Genomic DNA, 19,864 nt, shown 5'->3' on the forward strand with positions numbered 1-19,864 from the left:
CACTACAGCTCACGGCAAAGCTGGATCCTTAACCCACTGAGCGAGGCCAAGGATCAAACTCACAACCTCATGGTTCCTAGTCAGATTCATTTCTGCTGTGCCATGATGGGAACTCCCTTCTGACCAATTTTAATTGAATTGTTTATTTTTTGATATAAAGCTATATTAAATGTTTTTATATTTTGGGGCGTAATCCCTTGTCAGTCACTTTGTTTGCAGTGATTATTTTTCCTCTTCTGTGCTTGTCTTTTTGTTTTGTTAATGGTACAAAACCTTTTTATTTTGCTGTGGAAAGCTTTTAAGTTTAATTGGGTCTCCCCCCCCCCCCTCTTTTTTTTCTTTTTTTTTTTTTTTTCTATGGCCACACCTGCGGCATATGGAGGTTCCTAGGCTAGGGGTCCAATAGGAGCTATAGCCATCAGCCTATGCCAGAGCCACAGCAACACCAGATTCAAGCTGAATCTGCCACCTACACCACAGCTCATGGCAACACTGGATCTTTAACCCACTGAGCAAGGCCAGGGATCAAACTCGCAACCTCATGGTTCCCAGTTGGATTCGTTTCCACTGCGACCCAACAGGTACTCCAGGTCCCATTTTTTTAATTTTTGTTTTTATTTTCATTACTCTAGAAGGTGGATCAAAAAGATGTTGTTGTGATTTATGTCAAACAGTGTTCTACTCATGTTTTCCTCTAGGAGTTTTATAGTGTCTGGTCTAATAAAATTAGGTCTTTAATCCATTTTGAGTTTATTTTTGTGCATGGTATTAGAGAGTGTTCTAATTTCATTCTTTTACATGGAGCTGTCTAGTTTTCCCTGCACCATTTATTGAAGAGACTGTCTTTTCTCCATTGTATATTCTTGCCTCTTTGGTCATAGATTAATTGACTGTATGTGCTTTGGTTTATTTCTGTGCCTTTGGTTTATTTATGTCCTGTTCCATTGAGCTATATGTCTGTTTTTGTGACAGTACCATACTGTTTTCATCACTGCAGCTTTATTATAGAGTCAGGGAGCCTGATTCCTCCAGCTGTTTTTCTTTCTCAAGATTGCTTTGGCTCTTCAGGGTCTATTGTGTTTCCATACAAATTAAAACAATTTTTTTTGTTCTAGTTCTGTGAAACACTGGGCTTCTTGACTCCTACTTAAGGCTGAACAGGTGAGAGTCAACCAGGATGCTTTGGGATCCTTAAATACCAGAGGGGAGGGGCTTTGCATTGACTCTTTTTTTTTTTTTTTTTAAATAGAATGATTTTTATTTTTTCCGTTATAGCTGGTTTCCAGTGTTCTGTCCATTTTCTACTATACAGCGTGGTGATGCAATTACACATACATGTATACATTCTTTTTTCTCCCACTATCATGCTCCATCATAAGTGACCAGACAGAGTTCCCAGGGCTACACAGCAGGATCTCATTGCTAACCCATTCCAAAGGCAATAGTCTGTATCTCTTAACCCCAAGCTCCCCAACCACCCCACTCCCTCCCCCTTCCCCTTGGCAACCACAAGTGCAATGACTCTTAACACTCTTACACTAGCTTCCCAGATCTTCCTCAGTTGGATGCCCCTTCCTGAAAGAGTGGCTACAAGTGCTGTATTAATTTAATCTGCATATCCCCAGGTTCCAGTGAGGTTGAACATCTTTTTGTGTCATTCTTGACCCTCTGTATTCTTTATGCAGATTGCCTATTGATAGCCTTTGATCACTCTTCTCTTGGGTCTTGGTTTTGTGAACCCTTTTCATGTGAAGGATGTTAACTAAATGTTATATAAATTCAAGTATTATCTTCTAGTTGTTTTGAGAATTTATACATGTACACATATCACTGTTTTCTGTGTGGTCTCCAGAATCACGTTATGCTTGTGTTTGACGTATGGGAGGAAGCAGAGGTCTCTAATGCGCTAGCAGATGTGCTCAGAGTGTCTTAAGTTCTTTCTGGAGTCTGAGCATCATTCCATGTCCATAGTGCTCCATAGTGTCCATAAGCCCATTTGATTTCACAATTTTTTTTTTGAGGGAGAAATTATCTCAATTTAACAGATGGGAGAAGGAGTAAAGCTCAGAGAATTAGACTGTTTCCCTGTGGAGGTCCTTGTGCATGTGTGTGTAAACAACTGTGACCATTTTCATTTGATTTGAAATGTAAACCTCAGATGATGTCTGAGGCATTAAATGCATTCGGCTTTTCTTCAGCTGGAGGGTTGTCACTGGTTACCCAGGGATTTTTTTCTTCCTTTCTTGGGTGTTTTGGAATGTCCTCCCCCCTTCTCTGCTTTCCATACTTAGGAGGAGCTGAAGCCTTTGGGCTGCAGAATTAAGAGGATTGAGCCATGTTGCTTGGCCAGCCTCAGGGGAAAGAGTATCTTAACGACTTTTAAAAAAGTGTTTTCTGCAAAGTCAAAGTAGCTCCCAGGAGGCCCAGGTAGAAATAAAGGCCAGGCTGTGGAGAGTCCACTCCTGTAGTTGAGATGCTGGGATTTGTTTAATCCTGGTTCAAAGGGTTGGCCAGAGTAAGGCCTGGAGCAACAGGCCCCACAGGGCTCGGAGCAAGGCTGGAGGGGTCCTCTGGGGTCAGGGGCTCCCTTGTTCCAAAATCGCCTTCCTGTGTCCGGCCTGGGCTGGTCAGTTGCCAGGAAACCCTAGGAGCAGATCTTCCTCTCTCACAATATGTGACCAGATCTAAACGGAGAATCTGTTTGATCCTGTTCTTCCCAAAGGGATTAAGGAGAAACTCAAATCTACTATTGAGTCTATAAAAGTATCTCATGCCTCCAGTTGCACTCATCTGAGTCCTGAACAAATAATAAACTTGGTTAAGGAGTTCCTGTTGTGGCTCAGCAGTAACAAACCCGACTATATCCATGAGGATGCTGGTTCAATCCCTGACCTCTCTCAGTGGGTTAAGGATCTGATGTTGTCATGAGCCGTGGTGTAGGTCGCAGATGCGGCTCAGATCCTGCATTCCTGTGGCTGTGGCCAGCAGCCGTAGCTCTGATTTGACCCCTAGCCTGGGAACCTCCATATGCCGCAGACACACACCCCCAAAGAAAAAAACCAAAAACAAACAAAAAAATAGTTTGCTTTTATGATTCTATATGTTACTGATTCTGATTGACTTGGCCTGTATCTCCCCCTTTTCCCCTCTCCAAATGGAAGTGTGTTTTCCTGGGGGACCTGGGCCAGGCAGGCGTACTCTTGTTAGATGAGGGCCATGGCATTTTCCAGGCAAACTGTTAGATGCAGTCTCTTGATCTTTAGGAAATCTGTGAAATGCCTTTCTCCCAGCTCAGGAGGTATCATTGAAGTCACCCCTTTGTTGTGTGACTATAAATAACTCTGCTTAGGTTGGCATCTTTTCATGATACCCCTTCCTGGGAATGGTTTCCGCTGGTAGGGTTTCTTTGGCCCTTTCATCTCTTTCCATAGCCTCTCTTGGCAACTGTAACGGACTCCAGACCTGCTTCCTATTAAGGTTGACTTTTGTGCTCTTAACGGGTGAGGGCTACTTAATTAAATTTCTGGAGATAACTAGGTTCCTTTTTCTAATCTTCAAAATCAGTGGTCATTGAAATGCCCTCTACTTTTCCTTATGGGGTTGAAGAAATGGGAAATCTGGATTCTCAGACTTGGCCAATGTCATGGAAAGCAAGCTGAGTCATTTACCCCCTCTGGGCTTCAGTCTTATCATCTGAAGGACGAAGTGATCAGATTTTTAAGGTCGCTCTGTACCTCCTTTCTGCTAGATGTTGGCTCAGCCACTTTAATTTCTTGGATTCAGGACTTCCCGTCGTGGCGCAGTGGTTAACGAATCCGACTACGAACCATGAGGTTGCGGGTTCGGTCCCTGCCCTTGCTCAGTGGGTTACCGATCCAGCGTTGCTGTGAGCTGTGGTGTAGGTTGCAGACGAGGCTCGGATCCCGCGTTGCTGTGGCTCTGGCGTAGGCCAGTGGTTACAGCTCCGATTCGACCCCTAGCCTGGGAACCTCCATATGCTGAGGGAGTGGCCCAAAGAAATAACAAAAAGACAAAAAAAAAAGAAAGAAAAAGAATTTCTTGGATTCATAATTAGGAGCATAAACCCTGCCTCCAGGCACATATAATGCTAGACCCTGGTTTAAATAAACAAGGGAACAGGTAAAAAGTGAAAGAAGGGAGCTTGAGCAGTAAGGAAGTAACATCGTCAGCATCTTAGTGCTTTGAGACACTTGAAGGAGTCTTAGCCTGATTAGCCTGGTCCTCCTGACTGTTCCGGAGGGCCCCACCAGACAGTCCGGGAGCAAGGGTGAAGCCGAGATGAGTGGGGATGAGCCTGAGCTGCAGAGTTTCAAGAACTCAGAGAAGCATTCTTCAAACCTGTTAGACAAAGGGAATGACTGGCTGTAAGTGAAAAAGTGGACCCCTGGATGACCACAAGGATGTGGTCTGCCTGGTTCCTGTAGCAGCAGCCATGCCAAGGTCATTCTCACCTTCTGAACGGGAAAGACTCTGAGGAATAGATGCCGGCCTTTGCTCTCTTGTTCTTTTTGGCATCCTGTTATGTCACAGGGCTTGATGATGATACGTGGTGAGCTGAATGCGATAGCCACAAGTGTAAGAAAATTCTCTGTACTGGTTTCCGTTGCCGCTGTAACAAATGGCCTGTGGAGGCTGATTGCATTCCTTGGCTAGTGGCTCCTTCCTCCCTCTTCACAGCCAGTAGCGTAGCAGCTTCAAACTACTGCACTCTTCCCAGACTGGCCAGTATCTCTCTCTTAATCCCTTCCTCCCCTCTGCTTCTGTAGTTGTTCCCACTCTGAGCTTCCTGGCTCCCTTGCGATCCTTCTGAACGTATTGGGCCCAGCCGGATAATCCAGGATCATCTCCTATCTCAAGATCTTTACTCACAATCTCTCTTTTGCCGTGTATGGTAACGTATCACAGGTTCTGTGAATTAAGAGGTGCTCATCTTTGGGGGGCTATTGTTCTGTCTGTCATACCCTCTTACATATCAGCATCTACCGGGAACAACAGATGTCTTTTAAAGATAACTCCAAACCTAAATGTCCTCCACTTAATCCCAGCAGCCTTCACTGGGACATTTCCTCGCTCGTAGTAATCCCTCCGGTGGCTGGGGGAGTCGTCTTATAAAGGGAAGGGACTAGAACCAGGAGGTAGTCACAGCCCACCTCTCAGCCCTGCGTGCAGACGTGGGGAGAAGGGTAGGAGGGAGGCCCCCAGGGGCTCCTCGGCGGCAGAATCACACAGTTGGGTGTTGGGATGGGGGAAGGTGTCGAGAACAACCCCACATTTCCAGCTTCCATAACTGGGTCGCTGGAGGCATTACCTGCTGAAGGAGGCTCGTGGCAGGAGGAGCTTGAGGTACGTGTAGGACGTCTAGCTGGAGCTGGCTGGCAGGCACTTGACTGTGAGTCTGGCGTCAGAGAAAGGCCCCAGCTGCAGAGCATGTGGCCGCCTTGAGTATTGCAGGGCAGTGAGATCTGGGCGTGCAACCGAGTCACCAGGGAGAGGTGAAGAAAGAGGAGGCTTTGGGCCAAGGAGGGACGGTGGGAGCACCGACAAGGAACGGAGAAGCAAGGCTGAGAACCAGGAGGAGAGTGAATGGGAGGTTTACTGGGAGTCTCTGGTGGGCTCCAGGGATCCATGGAACCACAGAATGTTTCCACAGTTGCCATCAGCTTCTCAATGGGGCCTCTGGCACCTGAAAAGGTTAGAAAAAGCCCCAGTACCTTGGAGAGTTGAATTTCATAGTTACCACCAGCAATGTCAAACCCTGCAGCACCAAGGACTCAAACGGTAAGGACTGAGAGGTGCTTGGGCGTTTGCCAACGTGCTGTGGGAACAGTGGAGTGGCGGGAACCAAGCAGGTGGACCAGTGCCTCTGGGTTGGCCTCTTCAGAACCTCCCAGGGGGCTCGTTACAGCACAGCTCCAGGGCCCCTCCCAGGAGATTCAGACTCATTGGGGTGGATGGAGCCCCAGAATGTGTATTTCTAACCAACTCCCAGGTGATGTGGATCAGCTGGTGTTTGGGCCACAGTGAGGTGGATGGCGGCTTTCTCACAACGTGCTCGTGGGGAGAGTGCTTACGTGGTGGTTAGAGGTACCATGTGTTGAATAATGTAAACCCTGTTTTGAAACAAGGGTGGCAGTGGGTGCTACCTTTTTTTTTTTTTTTTTTTTTGTCGTTTTAGGGCCACACCTGTGGCATATGGAGGTTCCAGGCTAGGGGTCAAATCAGAGCCATAGTCGCCGGCCTACACCACAGCCAGAGCAACGCCAGATCTGAGCCATGTCTTTGACTTACACCACAGCTTGCAGCAATGCCAGGTCCTTAACCTGCTCAGTGAGGCCAGGGGCGGAACCCCTGTTCTCATGGATACTAGTTGGGTTCTTAACCCACTGAGCCACTACAGGAACTCTTGGCTGGTACTCTTTACCCCATCCTTTGATCACATGTCCTGCTGCCTTCAGCACAGCAGTCTGGCAGCCGACAGCCATGAGCTCTGACGGTTGCTGTGGTGAGAGTCCCGGCCCACTCCCATATCAGGGCAGGGGCCTAGGGTGCTCTCTGGTTCAGTCTAAACGAAGACAGTGTGGGCTTCAGGGGACCACTCAGAGCTTGACCTGTGTTCCCAGCAGGTAGGGAGCATGCAGTGATGCCTGCCTCATGCCAGCGGCAAGAGGTAGATGGATGTAGCCAAGGGCAGATTGCTGCCTAGAGGACCACCAGGAGGCTGGAGGGTCTGTGTAGAGCAGGCCGCCAGAGAATCAGGGCCATGGAGGGGACAGGCAGATGAGGGCGGGCCCAGCAGCAAGGGTTGACTTTGAATGGCTGCCACGCAGGGTGGCAGGAGCAAGGGGTTCAGGATGGAGGACCAGCCAGCCAGCTGGTGGGGTGGCCTGAAAAGTAGTGTCATAGAGTGTGGGTGGGCTTGGGCGCCTTGTAAAATCCTTCTCTTTCAGTTGGATATTTGAGATGCCCAAACTAGGTTCTTCTGATGAACACATTTTGACGAAGAGAGCCAGTGAAATGCTTCAGGGAGGGTCTGTGAATCTTCACCTTTATGTGCAATGTTTATGCATCATCTGGGATTTTGAAGAGGACTCCAAAGGTTTCATCTGTTTTTTCAAAGGGCCATATGACCCATAAATGTGAAGACCCACTGTTCTGGAGGTTTCTCACAGGTGCTGTTCACCTGTGTCCACTTACACTCTGGTTCACTATCACGGGACTAGAGGGAAGGCTCTAGGATGGGGCTCCAGACGGGCAAGGCTGGTACACGATGCCGTGGGAACTCCGCTCACCCTGCCCTGCTTCTCAACTCTTTGTCCTCGGGTTTCCAACATAAACATCCCGGGCCCTGCAGCCCCTGGCTGGTGGTTGCAGGATTACGTCACTTCTCTGTCTTCTCTGTTACATTTTCACACTCTTCTTTGATTACTGCTCATTATTTTGTGTGAATTGTGGACACTGATCATATCATTGCTTGAGTTTCTATTTCACAGTGACTGTGCCTTTTCCCTAGGCCTGGGGTTTTACTTTCCTTGGAAGCAGCTTGTTTAGTATTAATATATTCAGTGGGAGTCCGCCCTGCTGGACCTTTGTCTGTGTTCCCTGCCTGAGTCTGACTTCTTTGTCTTTATAGGTCTCCTGGCTGATCTTTTCTCTTGTAGCCCTCGGTACATGATGGCTTTTTCTCTGTCTTTGCCCTCAGTGTGCAGCGAGTCTCGGATTTTCAGACTAAAATGTGAACTTTTCTGTATTGATACGTTTTTATTTATGCTAAAGTGTTCTTTTTTATTGGTTTCAATTTGAAAATTCAGCAGCTGAACCTCGTAAAATCCTGGAGGATCCCCTACCCACCTTTATTCCTGGGAGCATGTTCGTGCTGCGTGAAGACTAGTCACAGGGCTTGTTTCTGCAGTCATTGCACAGGACACGGACTAGACTGAAAGTTTTCTTCCTTTCACTTGATGAATATTAAACTTTTTTAGTGGAGGTCTTCAAACCTATTTAAATGTAGAAAGAATAGATTGACAGTCAGCCCATGAATTCATTGCCTGACTTTGGCAGTTATCGGCATTCTGCTGTTCTCTTTCCTCTACCCGACATCCCACCTGTAACTTTGTGTCAGTATTTAAGTTATAAAAATGCTGTATGCCTGTAGTTTAAACCCAAAAGGCGGAGAGTAATTAAGCTCCCAGTCCCCAAACCTACTCTCCAGAGGTACCCACTGTTGATGCTTCATAGGTGTCCTTGCCCAAGGGTGTTCTGTGACTTTTCGAGATTGTGGGTGTATATGTAATCTTCCTCAGAACAGAATTATGCATCTTCACCATGATGCGGTTTGGATGCTTTTTAAGCACGCAGAGAACTACCTCATTAAAAACAGCAACAAGCCACAACAAAAACAACTCAGTAGCATTTGGTCCCAGGGAGAGACTCATCCTGTTCTCAGCAGGGATCGGTAGATAGGAGTTGGTGCACTTATCCCCACATCTGAGTTTTCTATGGTATTTATTAAACGTGGTGGGACGTAGATCTTCAGCTGAAGTAGGAGTCACTGAAGTGACCGCTCAAGTCTTTATCCTAGTTTACATCCCTTTCGTAGTGTCTGAGCTTCATTCCGCAGATTTTGGCATCATTTGTATTGTTAGATGGCTTAATCTTTGCCAGTTTGGTGCATCTGCAGTGGGGCCCTGTTATTAGAATCAGCATGTCCCTGATCAAGCATCTTTTCACACGTTTACAGAGTTGTGTGTCCTTTCTATAAATTGCCTGTTTGTTTCTCTGTAACCAAACACCTTTCTGAATTTTTGTTTTTTGAGAGTTACGAAATGCCAGTTGCTTTTCCGGACATACTAGGCATGTGATCTACAAGTAATGAAGATCTTGTCTTCTCCCTGCCTTCTCCCATGTCTTGTTTTATTCAGAAGCCCATCTCACCGTGGGGGCTGTGTGCTCTCAGAACAGTGAGCACGTCTTTCAGTCCGTCTTTCATGACTGCGGGGGGCGGGGGGCACTGTGCTGCTTCACTGCTAAGCGCAAGGCTGATTTTTGGTTGAGGTAATTCTTTTTATCACATTAAGGAGTTGCGTTTATACTGAAGGCTTTTATCAGGAGCAGTTTTTATCAAATGCTTTCCTGTCACAAACATAAGATTTTTTTTTTAACCCTTTGACCTGTTACTATGGTTTGTATGTTGAATCTTTGTGACAGGTATGCTTTTTTTATTTTGGCTGCCCCAAGACATATGGAGTTCCCAGGCCAGGGATCAGATCTGAGCTGTAGTTGTGACCTAAGCCGCAGCTGCAGCAACACCGGATTCTTAACCTACTATGCCAGGCCGGGGCTCAAACCTGTGTCCCAGCACTCCCAAGGTGCTGCTGATCCCATTGGGCCACCGCAGAAACTCGGAAATAGTGTGCATTTTTATTTGGTTGCTGTGGAACAGCGGCAGATGGAATTCCTTTTGCACAAGAGTATATTCCTTCTCAAGCAAAGGCGTTGATGGGACATTTTTGTGAAGGAGGGGCCTTTAAACCGAGTAGGAGAATTTGAGGCAAAAGGAAACTAAATTTGCTCTTCACCATAGGTGAGTAAGAATTTTTGTTTTCCTCAGGCTGCTTGGTGCTTGAGAGAGAAGAGTTTTGGGGGGACCTTTGGACTTGGGGGAAAAGCAAAAGGAGAGCCCACGAGCTCCAGGAAGAGGGTAGAGGGCACCTCTGCCACCTGTGCCAGCGGGGCTCCTGACTGGACGGGCAGAGGTGCCCAGCTCTACCTAGCCTCAAGGCCTCAGGACACTGGCACTTGTGTTTCTGTTGAAAGGAGTTTGGCTGGGAGGGGCCTCATTGTATCTTTTTGATGTTTTAATTTGTGTTTCCTTGATTGTTAGTCAAGTTCAGCATCTTCTCACTTGTTTATTTGCATTTCCCCTTCTTAACTCAGGCAATATCTTGTTTCCTTCTAATATCTTACAGTTTTATTATGTTTAGATCTTTATGATATTAGCAGTTTATTTACATCACTAATTGAAGTAGGGATCTAACTTTACTTTTAATCAAATAGCTAAACAGTTGTACCCAAACCTTCTGTGTTTATTGACTTAAAGTAACATTTATGATACTCTGAACAAGGAGTTTATACCTATTTAAGGTAAACGCATTCTTCAGTGTAAGGACAGAATGAATCTTGCCCGTTTGCGTACCGGAGGCGGTGTTGGTAGTAGGCTGAGTCCATCACGCTCTCAGTGCCCCCTCCCTCCAGGCTGACTGCGCTCTGTGTTGGTTCTCTGGAAGGTTCCAGGGCTGAGCACCACACATGCTGTTGGAATTCAAACTGGACAGTAGTTAGAGGCGGTCAGAGGGTGTATCAGATTGGTTGGGACCTCAAGGCTGGACGTTTCTCAGTGCAGCTGCATCACAGGTCATCACAGATCCCATTGTTTCTCTATAACTCGGCATGGGATTGGACAGGAAAGCGCTTCTGATGTGCCTGCCCTCCTGCATCCTGTGTTGTGTGGCCGTGCCCCCAACTGGCTGCTCTGGCTCTGCCTGTCCCTCCTCTTCTGGGTGCCCTACAGAGCACAGTGGGTGCCTCCCCCGTGAGTGGCTGGGGTAGCTCCTAGGCAGGCGTGTGAATGGACAGTCCGCCAGAGCCCACAGTGGTCTCTCCAGTGTGCTGGTCTCAGAGCAGTTGGACTTCCTGGCAGCGTGGGTTTGTGGAGGGATAAATGGGAAGTGAGGTGCTGCGTGATGAAGAGTGAAGCTGCCAGCTTCTGAAAGCCTGGCCCAGGGAAACGACCTCACCTGGGTATGTTGGGCAGGGGCATGCGGGTGAAGGGGCCACTCTTCTTGCTGCGGTTCTTAAATCCTGCAGTCTCTTCACAAAGCAGCCAGAGTCATCTTTTTAAACGTCATTTCTCTGTTCAGAAGCTCCAGTGGTTTTCACTGCGCAGAGTGAACCTGAAATCCTTCTCGTGCCTCCGTGGCCCACGTGACTGGGCCCCTTGCTGGCTTTCTTCCCCGTGTCAGCTCCACCCCGGCTTCCTGATGCCTCTTGCACACTTCAGTCGCGTTCTTGGCTCTGGGCCTTGACATCAAAGTTCCTCCAGCCTGGAAGGCTCCTCTGCTGATTCAGAGCTCAGTGTGCTTAGATGTCCCCTCCTTGGAGAGGTCTTTCCCGTTACTTCTGTGATAAGTAACAACTTACATCATTCCTCATCCCTGTAGCCTGCTAATTTTTCTTCACTTAAATACATTATGGTGTATTCACCTCTTTGTCCCACTGCAGTTCCACGAGGTGGTGACTTGGAGTTTTGTCAGTTGGATTTCACTGGTGCTCTGTTTTCTGTAATTTGTTATAAAGTCCAGCCACCAGAGGCTTAGTTAGCAGGGTGTCATAGCACTTACAGGCCCAGGAAAGCACCTTTCAGACTAGGTTTAAGTGAGAAGCAAATGGCCTCAGGCGGCGCTGGCCTTCCCTCCCACCTGCACTGAGCCCACCTGCTGCTGCCCAGGGCTGGGCCGGGGGAAGGTCTCAGGGCAGGTCTCTCCACCTGCCTCAGAAATCGCTGTCCAGCAAGATAGGAAAGAGGATGTGTTCTTATTTTGACTGACTCTCTGCCCCGAACACCCCCCCACACACACACACCATGGCCCAGACAGCTGCTCACGCTAGAATACCAGGCTGGACTGGTGCATGGGCCAGGGCCCACCCCTGTGTATCAGCTTTTATGTGGCTCTGTGGCCAGCATGTGGCTCCAGGGGGCTGAGGGGGGAGGGGTGGTAGGCAACAGTGGCTGCAGAGCCATCAGCAGGTTGTCATACTGTCGTACTTTGTGTTTCTTCCTTCAGACAGTGTTGCACGGGTCTTGTGACAGCTCAGAGAAGTCCGCTGTCAGGCCCGTTTCAGAGGTGTGCCTTGCAGGGTCACAGAGCTGGAAATAGTGGAACCCAGGTGCTGCTCAGGTCCCCGGCTCCAGATAAACTGTCAGGCGGCACCCCGCCACTGTCAGCGCATGTGTTACCTGTCTGTGCAGTGAAGCCCGTTGTCCTGTGGAGCTCTTGTCCAGTCACATCCTGAGTAGCTTGTGCTGCCTGGTATGTGTCACAGGTGTCTCCTGTGTCCCCTTGAAGGCAGCTGCCCGTGTGTTTGTCTCTTTGGGGGTGTTTTTCACATCTTTGAATGGTCGAGGAGGTGTTGGTCCCTGTGGAAGCAGCTGAGGAAGACTAATGAATGAAGCTCTACCTGCATCCAGGAACTAGTCAGGTCTTTGAGGGCCTCGTCTGAAAAATCATATTGAACTGGATGGTCTTAGAGTCCCTTCTGTTCCAGTTTTCTGAGACTGTATCTTGTATTCTTGACATTTCAAAGCTACCACATCAGTCAGTCACCATTTCCCAGAACCCACCCCAAAGGCTGTCCAGTGATGGTATCTGTTGCTGATTCCCATCTGGCGTGGTCACCACTGACTCGGGAGTGGCTTTGCCTCCCTCAGGGACGTCTGAGTCCCCTAGTGTTTCTAACTGCTGTGTTTGATTCCTAGATTACTCAGCTAACTACAAGCAAGAGAAGCAAGGCTGCCTGGAGTTCGTCATCATTATAGGGGGCAGGGGGCTTTTGGGGAAGAACGCCCCAGAGCAGACTGTGTAGCAGTGACCCACTTGGAAGGGGGGCTGGAATTCCACAGCCTGAGGCCATTGCCTCATCTCTGACCAACACACGGCCCAAGTGTTTTCACAGATGCTGTTTTCTGTTTCATGTTTTCATACGGATGAGGGGAAAGGGTAGCTACTGACAAGTAGCAAGGTATTATTTTTAAAGGCAGTTTCTTGTTTTTTTCAAATAGAATTAGTCCTTGGCTTTTATCCCAGTCCCAACCCCCGTCCTGCTGCTAATGTCCCTGGGTAAATACAGATAGAGATGGTATTGTGTATTTTATAGGGTTCTCGGTTTTGAAGAGAGAGAATTATGTTACAGACGTTTTTGTTGTAACTAAATAAAACACTTCTTTGTCCTTGCAAGATCTGGTGTAAATTAATTGTGTGAATCCAGCTAAACGTGTAGAGTCAGCGGGTAAGGCAGAGGGACAGCCGTCCAGTGAGACCTGTTGGATGAGCAAGAGCGGGAGATGGGTTTGTTTGCTGGAGCCAGAGCAATTCTTTTTGATCAACCCGACGGTAAAATGCTTGCGCATTCGCATTGGAGTTCCCTTGAATCTCCCTCCTGTGGGGAGCTCTTTCGAGACAGTTAACCAGAAACCTTGGAGCCGGCCAGTCCTCCTGCACGTGTGTGCACCTTGGGTCTCGCAAAATAGATGTGTCTGAGGTGTGGTGAAGCCAGCCTCCCCATGGCGTCTTGGACAGGGCAGTGTTGAGTAGTGACGGCTGTCACCTGAGGGACCGACCTCCCCGGGCCGTCACAGCATCACCCCAGCTCATTGTTGCCACAACTCTGGGAGGGGAGAGAGAGGTGGGCCCTGCACTTAACAGGGAAGGAATGGCCAGCTTAGGTGAAGACACTGACCCAGGGCCTTCGGATTTTCCTCTTCAGAGCTCAGATGTGAATCGCTGCCTCTCCCGCCTCAGGGCAGAAGCCAGCAGGGCTGGTGGATGGGGCCTCTGGCCCCCCAAGGGCCCGGTTGTCCCCACCCATGTGTCAACAAGCCCCCTTCTTTAACTGGCCATCTCCTGCAAGCTGGGCACCACCCAGGGAGGAGGGACCCAGCCCGGGGCACGCGCCGCTGGAGTGCTCCTCAGGCGGAGGGAGGCGCTCAGGGCCCTCTCCTGGTCTTTCCTCTGCTGAAAGAGGACTTGGGCTCTTTTCCCAAGACCCAAGGCTCTGGCTGACTTGTGCTGAGCAAACCAGGCGATAGGCGGAGACAAAACTCGCTCTGGGCGAGCTTGGCGAGCCTGGCCAGCCTGGCCACTGAGAAACCAAGGCCAGCCCAGGCCACAGCAAGTGACTGAGCTGATGGGCCAGGGCAGTCGCCACTGGTGGGGTGGTGACCTGTTGGGACGGCTCTCAGCCTCTCTCGCCCTGGCTGCTTCACATGGTTGCCCTTTAAAGACTGGTTTGTGCTGGGCAGTGGGACCTGGCCCCTGCAGCCAGGCTCCTGCCCTCCAGGAGGAAAAGGCAACAGGTGTGGCCAGCCCTCAGACAGTGGGAGAGGCCGAGAGGCTCTGCTGGCAGTGACTGTGACAAGAGAGCCTGAAGGACCTGCTCCAGGCAGAGAGCGAGGCAGGAACAGAGGCTTGGCGACGGGGCCGGGGTGGGGGGGGACCACCTGCAATTTGATAAGTCTTGGTGTGGATGTCCCGTGGGCATTCTGGTGGATCCTGGAGCACTGTGTATGGAGAAATCAGACCTTTTGGGGCCTTGGGGAGCTCTGCTGGCTCCTTCCCAGGTGAACACCAGTCCTAGAAATGCCCACTCTCCCTTGGGCTCAAGAGCCAGAACTTGATGCAGAGAAGGGCTGGTCTCATCCCTTGGCTCCTCTCTGCTGCCCTCCGTAAGAAGCTTACCTTGAGCCCTCTAATGCCTTTGGTCAGTTCAGTCATGGTAATGATATAATGACAGTGACGAGTCAGACTTAATCCAAAGCATCAGTTAAACAAAAAATCGCTGTGTGTGTTTTTGGCCTAGGAGGCAAAAGTTCTAGAAAGAGATAGAAGTGTTTGGAGATAGATAAAAATAATATAAATATTGTAATAAACCAAGAAATATTTTATCTTTCTTAGGCAATAGGATTTTCTTTTCTTTCTTTTTTTTGCTGCTGCATCCGTGGCATGTGGAAATTCCCAGGCCAGGGATCAAAAACCTGTACCACAGCAGTGACCCAAGCCACTGCAGTTACAATGCTGGATCCCCAACTCCTATCACCACACGGAAGCTCCACAAATGTATTGTTCTTAATTCACAACCCTTCAAACTGAAATGGTAGCTGCAGATTGGGGAAGGACTTGAGTCAGATCTCTGTTTTTCCAGCAGATAGAGGGAGAAACACTTTTCCAGGGAGAAGAAAAGTCAGATCCAGAAAGTTCATCAACAGCAGGAAATGGGAGTTCTGTGGTGGTGCAGCAGGTTAAGGATCCAGCATTGCCACTGATGCTGCAAGTTCAGCCAAAAAAAAAAAAAAAAAAAAACCCAAATGGGAAATGACTTGAGGGGGTGTAGGGTGTAGGTGGCTCTGTGGCCGCTCTTTAAGAAATCTCGGGAGTTCCCATCATGGCTCAGTGGTAACGAACCAGACGAGTATCCATGAAGCCACAGGTTTGATCCCTTGCCCCACTCAGTGGGTTAAGGGTCTGGTGTTGCCGTGAGCTGTGGTGTAGGTTGCAGATGCAGCTCGGATCTGGTGTTGCTGTGGCTGTGGTGAAGGCCAGCAGCTGTAGCTCTGATTCGATCCCTTCCCTGGGAACTTCTATATGCCACAGGTATGGCCCTAAAAAGACAAAGAAAGGGAGGGAGGGAGGAAGGAAGGACTCTCATAAAACAAGAACACCAGGAGACAGACTCCAGACAAATGGCCACTTTGCAAAAGATGGCTTCTGGGAAAAGGGTCAGTGTCCCCAGTTAGAGCCCCACATTTACGCCTGCCTGCTGCCTGTCTCTACAGCAACTGTGTGGTTCCCTCAGTGATAGGTACTCACTAGTGCTGGTGGAATCTGACTCCAGATTTCTGATGCAAAACCTCATGCTGGTTCCTAAGACCCTCTTGGGGTCCATTGTGAGATGGATAAGTAGAGATAGCAGAGTCACTGTCTGTTCCTCAGGAGTAGGCCCGCCATACTCACGTCGGCGAGGTCTGTGCTGCAGGGACTCCTCTGTGGCTCATGAGACCTCCACGCAGAGTGTATCTCAACACCCTTGGCACAAGGAAGGGACAGTTACATCCTTCAAGCTTCTGCTGCCTCTGTGCCCTGGTCCTTCAGCCAGACCCTCAGGGGTCCTGCTCCCCTCCCGCCTCCCACTCAGCCTCTTCCCGAAGCTTGAGGGGTTTCCTCCTTTATGTCCCTTGTATCAGCCTCAACTCTCTGTCCCTGTACCCTGCCTCAATCAGATGTAACGACTTCTCACCTTGACCACTGACGCCCTTCCAGCTGGCCTGCCCAGTCCTACTCCTGCATCCCTTCTCCACCTGCCAGCCCTGTCCTACTCCAGCTTAAATGCTTCAGTAGCTCCCAGGAGCCTTTGAGATAAAGTTCAAACTCCCTAATTTAGCACCGGAGACCTGGCCTGCCTCCAGCCACTCCCTGCCAGGCTCCCTGCCTTCCAGCCACGCTGAGCTGCCTGCGGTTCTGAAACGTTCACATCATTCCACACCCTGTGCCTCCCCATGTGTTGCTCTCAGAGCAGGCTGCATTTCCACTCCTCTTCCAAAGCTCAGCTTAAGGCAGGATCCTGAGCAGGAGCCCGCAAGGCTCACAGAGGCAGGACACATGTCCCCGGCAAAGCCATCAGTCATGAAAAAGGGGCCATTCAGCACAAGAGCGAACTTTCCTGTCCCCAGTCCAGCAAATAAAATCACAGACCTTCTACTTGTCTTGGTATTAAGATATTTCTCATGTTCTAAAAAAATCGCTTTAATTTCTTTAGACAAAAACCACATGTATAAGGTAGATTTAAATACATGCATATGAGTTCCCATTGTGGCTCAGCAGTAAGGACCCTGACTAGTATCCATGAGGTTGTGGGTTCTATCCCTGTCCCCACTCAGTGGGTTAATGATCCAGTGTGAACTGTGGTGTAGGTTGCAGACGTGGTTCAGATCCCATGTTGCTGTGGCTGTGGTGTAGGCTGGCAGCTGTAGCTCTGATTCGACCACTAGCCTGGGAACCCTAAAAATAAAAGTAAAAAAAATAAATACATGCATAAACCTGAAGAGAAAATAAAACTTAAGCTTTGCCTCCTCCAGGCAGAATTCCCCGATCTCCCTGGAATAGCTGCTTTCAAGATGCCCAGGCCCCTGGTTCCCTCACCCCCTAGTAATTAGATGGTCTGACCTGACTTCCCCAAGGCTGTGAACTTTTCCAGGGCAGGGACAGGATGTCACCTGACTGTGGTCCTCCATTCCCCAGCACGGGGGTCAGACAGGAACCCCGGTTCGTCCAATGGATCTCACTTAGGAGCTGTGGTCACACACTTCGTGAAATCCTGATGGACAAATCAGAATGGGGAGCTTGGAATGAGTTCTGCCTGGGCTGGTTATGTCAAGGAAATCTGGTTTAAGGACCCTCAATGAAAAAGACAAATCCAGGTCAGTCAGACAAAAAGACTGTGAATGCAGCATGAGCCGTGGGGTGCGGTGACTACTAAAAAGGGCACGGCAAGGACCGGTGGGAGCCGGCAGGGGCCGGGGTTTGGCTGGCTCACGCTCCAGGTGGGTCTGCAGGTTGCAGATTGGAGATGGTCACCAGCCCAGAGAAGGACCAAGGGCCCATGGACACCCTAACAACAGGGCTGCCTCCCTCCATGCTGTTTTCGAAGCCAAGTATGATGGCCTCTTCAGTGCCAGGAGATCCCTGGGTGCCATGACCGGCAGCAACCAGTGGGCTGGAAATGCAGTGAAGATTTCTAACTTGGCTGTGAATAGTTGTTGGGAAATGTGCAGTAGACATGGACTGAAGGCCACAACAGAGTCAGCCACCTCTGACACTGGCCCCACCCTGTTCAGTCCCCATGTGGAGATGGTGCAACTCCCCAGCCCAAGGGTACCTCCCGGGTACCATCGACCTGGGCCCCACTGCTGGGCCCATACATTTCCTGACCCCTTCAGGGGGCTCGGCCCCACAGGGCCCCCCTCCAACAGGCATTGGAGGGCCCACTTCCCCCACCTCACTTGGCGTGTGGAGTGTAAAGTACATGCCCGGCCACAGCCCATAGATGCCAGCCATTGGTAGCACAGTGGCTCCCAGCACACAAAGAGCCTTTCTCAGCCTCCAGGGAATGGATGTGAAAATCACCAAGGTGCGTTTCCAACCTCAGAATTACTCAGCAGCCTCTTCCTGCGTCACTGGTTCCTTTTTTGATTCCACGAGGAGGCACCTCCTAACCTTACTCTTGATTCTCAGGTCCCTTCCCTGCCAAGTCCTCTCTCTCCAGGCCCAGAGACTTGCCTTCCTTCTCCTCAGAGCCAATAAATGCCACTAAATGGACGTGAAATAAGGCCCCCTTTCCCCTGCTCTCTTTGCCCACCTCACCTCCTCCCCAGCATCCTTGGGCAGGAGTTGGGGGGGTGGGGAAAATGCCCCTCTCTGTGCCATTGATGCTGGCACCAGAGGTTCATCAGTCATCCTCTGCTTGTGACGTACAGACTTCTTCCCTTTTGCCTCCAAATATGGCCCAGTCTCTCCCTCCTAGTAAGACTCCTTCAACCCTGCCTCCTTCTTTTCACCCATAGCCAGACCCCTTTAATTGTATTCTAGTTACTTCTTGAAAAAAAAGGAAACCCATTCACTTGACTCATAACTGAAGTATAAGCACTTTCCCTCCTGTCCTTGCCCCTGCCCCATTCCTGGTCCCTTCTTGCTGTTGGCAGTTTCCTCGTTATCCTTCCAGGAGAATTAACCACACTTACAAGAGGATGCCTTCATATAGTCTTCCTCCTTTTTAAAAAAATTAAGACATAATTCACATACCATGAATATCACTCTTTATAATTAAGTGGGTTTTTTTTTAAAGAATGTTCACAGATTGTGCATCACCCCTTCGAGTTCAGGCATATTTTGATCACCTCAGACGCCAATGCCTTACCCATCAGCAGTCACACCCGCCTCTCATCTCTCAGGTCCTGGCAACCACTGGTCTCCTTTCCATCTCTATGGATTGACCTATTCTGAACGTTTCATAGAAATGGAATCATACAATACGTGGCCTTCTATGTCTGGCTTTTTTCACTTGAGCATTTTTACAAGCTTCATCCGTACTTTGGCAAGTTTCAATACTTTTTATGGTTGAATAATGGACAGTTGTGTGTGGAGTTCCCGTCGTGGCACAGTGGTTAATGTATCCGACTAGGAACCACGAGGTTGCAGGTTCGATCCCTGGCCTTGCTCAGTGGGTTAAGGATCCAGCGTTGCTGTGAGCTGTGGTGTAGGTCTCAGATGCATCTTGGCTCTGGCATAGGCCGGTGGCTATAGCTCTGATTAGACCTCTAGCCTGGGAACCTCCATGTGCCACGGGAGCAGCCCTAGAAAAGGCAAAAAGACAAAAAAAAAATGGTTGTATGTTTATACACCTTTCGTTTATCCATTCATCGGTCAATAGACATTTGCTTTGTTTCCATAATGCTACTGTGAACATTTGTGTATATTTTTGTTTGAATACCTATTTTCAGTTCTTTTGGGCATATACTTAGGAATGGCATTGCTGTCTCATATGCTAATTCCACATGTCAGTTTTTTGAGGAACCGCCATACTGTTTTCCACAAAAACAGCACCATTTTACCTTCTCACCAGCCATGTCTGAGGATTCTAATTTCTCCACATCCTTGCCAACACTTGTTAGTTTCTGGTTGTAGTAGTGGTAGTTTTATAGCCATCCTAGTGGGTGTGAACTAGTATCTCATTGTGGTTTTTTGGCTTGCATTTCCCTAAGGGCAGTTGAAGTCCAGCATCTTTTCATGTGTTTATGAACCGTTTGCATATCTTCTTTAGAGAAATGTCTGTTTAGATACTTTGACCATTTTTTAATTGGATCATTCGTTCTTTTGTTGAATCAAGAGTTCTTTATAAACTCTGGAACTAGTCCCATATCAGATGTATGGTTTACAAACATTTTCTCCCATTCTGTAGACTGTTTTTTTCACTTTCTTGATGGTGTCCTTTGAAGCACAGAATTTTGATGACGTATATA

The 19,864-nt window shown here is 48.9% G+C and overlaps 1 protein-coding gene across 1 annotated transcript in view; it reads left to right on the plus strand.

Moving 5' to 3' along the window:
• Window positions 1-13,033, plus strand: part of FKBP6 (FKBP prolyl isomerase family member 6 (inactive)) — a 37,864-nt gene extending 24,831 nt beyond the window's left edge. The window contains exon 9 of the mRNA XM_047779122.1: window positions 12,554-13,033. The gene's annotated coding sequence lies outside the window, so the exon portion shown is untranslated. The remainder of the gene's footprint in view (window positions 1-12,553) is intronic.
• Window positions 13,034-19,864: the final 6,831 nt, after the last annotated feature.

Source organism: Phacochoerus africanus, chromosome 5 (assembly GCF_016906955.1).
Source record: "Phacochoerus africanus isolate WHEZ1 chromosome 5, ROS_Pafr_v1, whole genome shotgun sequence".
Classification (NCBI taxonomy): Eukaryota; Metazoa; Chordata; class Mammalia; order Artiodactyla; family Suidae; genus Phacochoerus; species Phacochoerus africanus.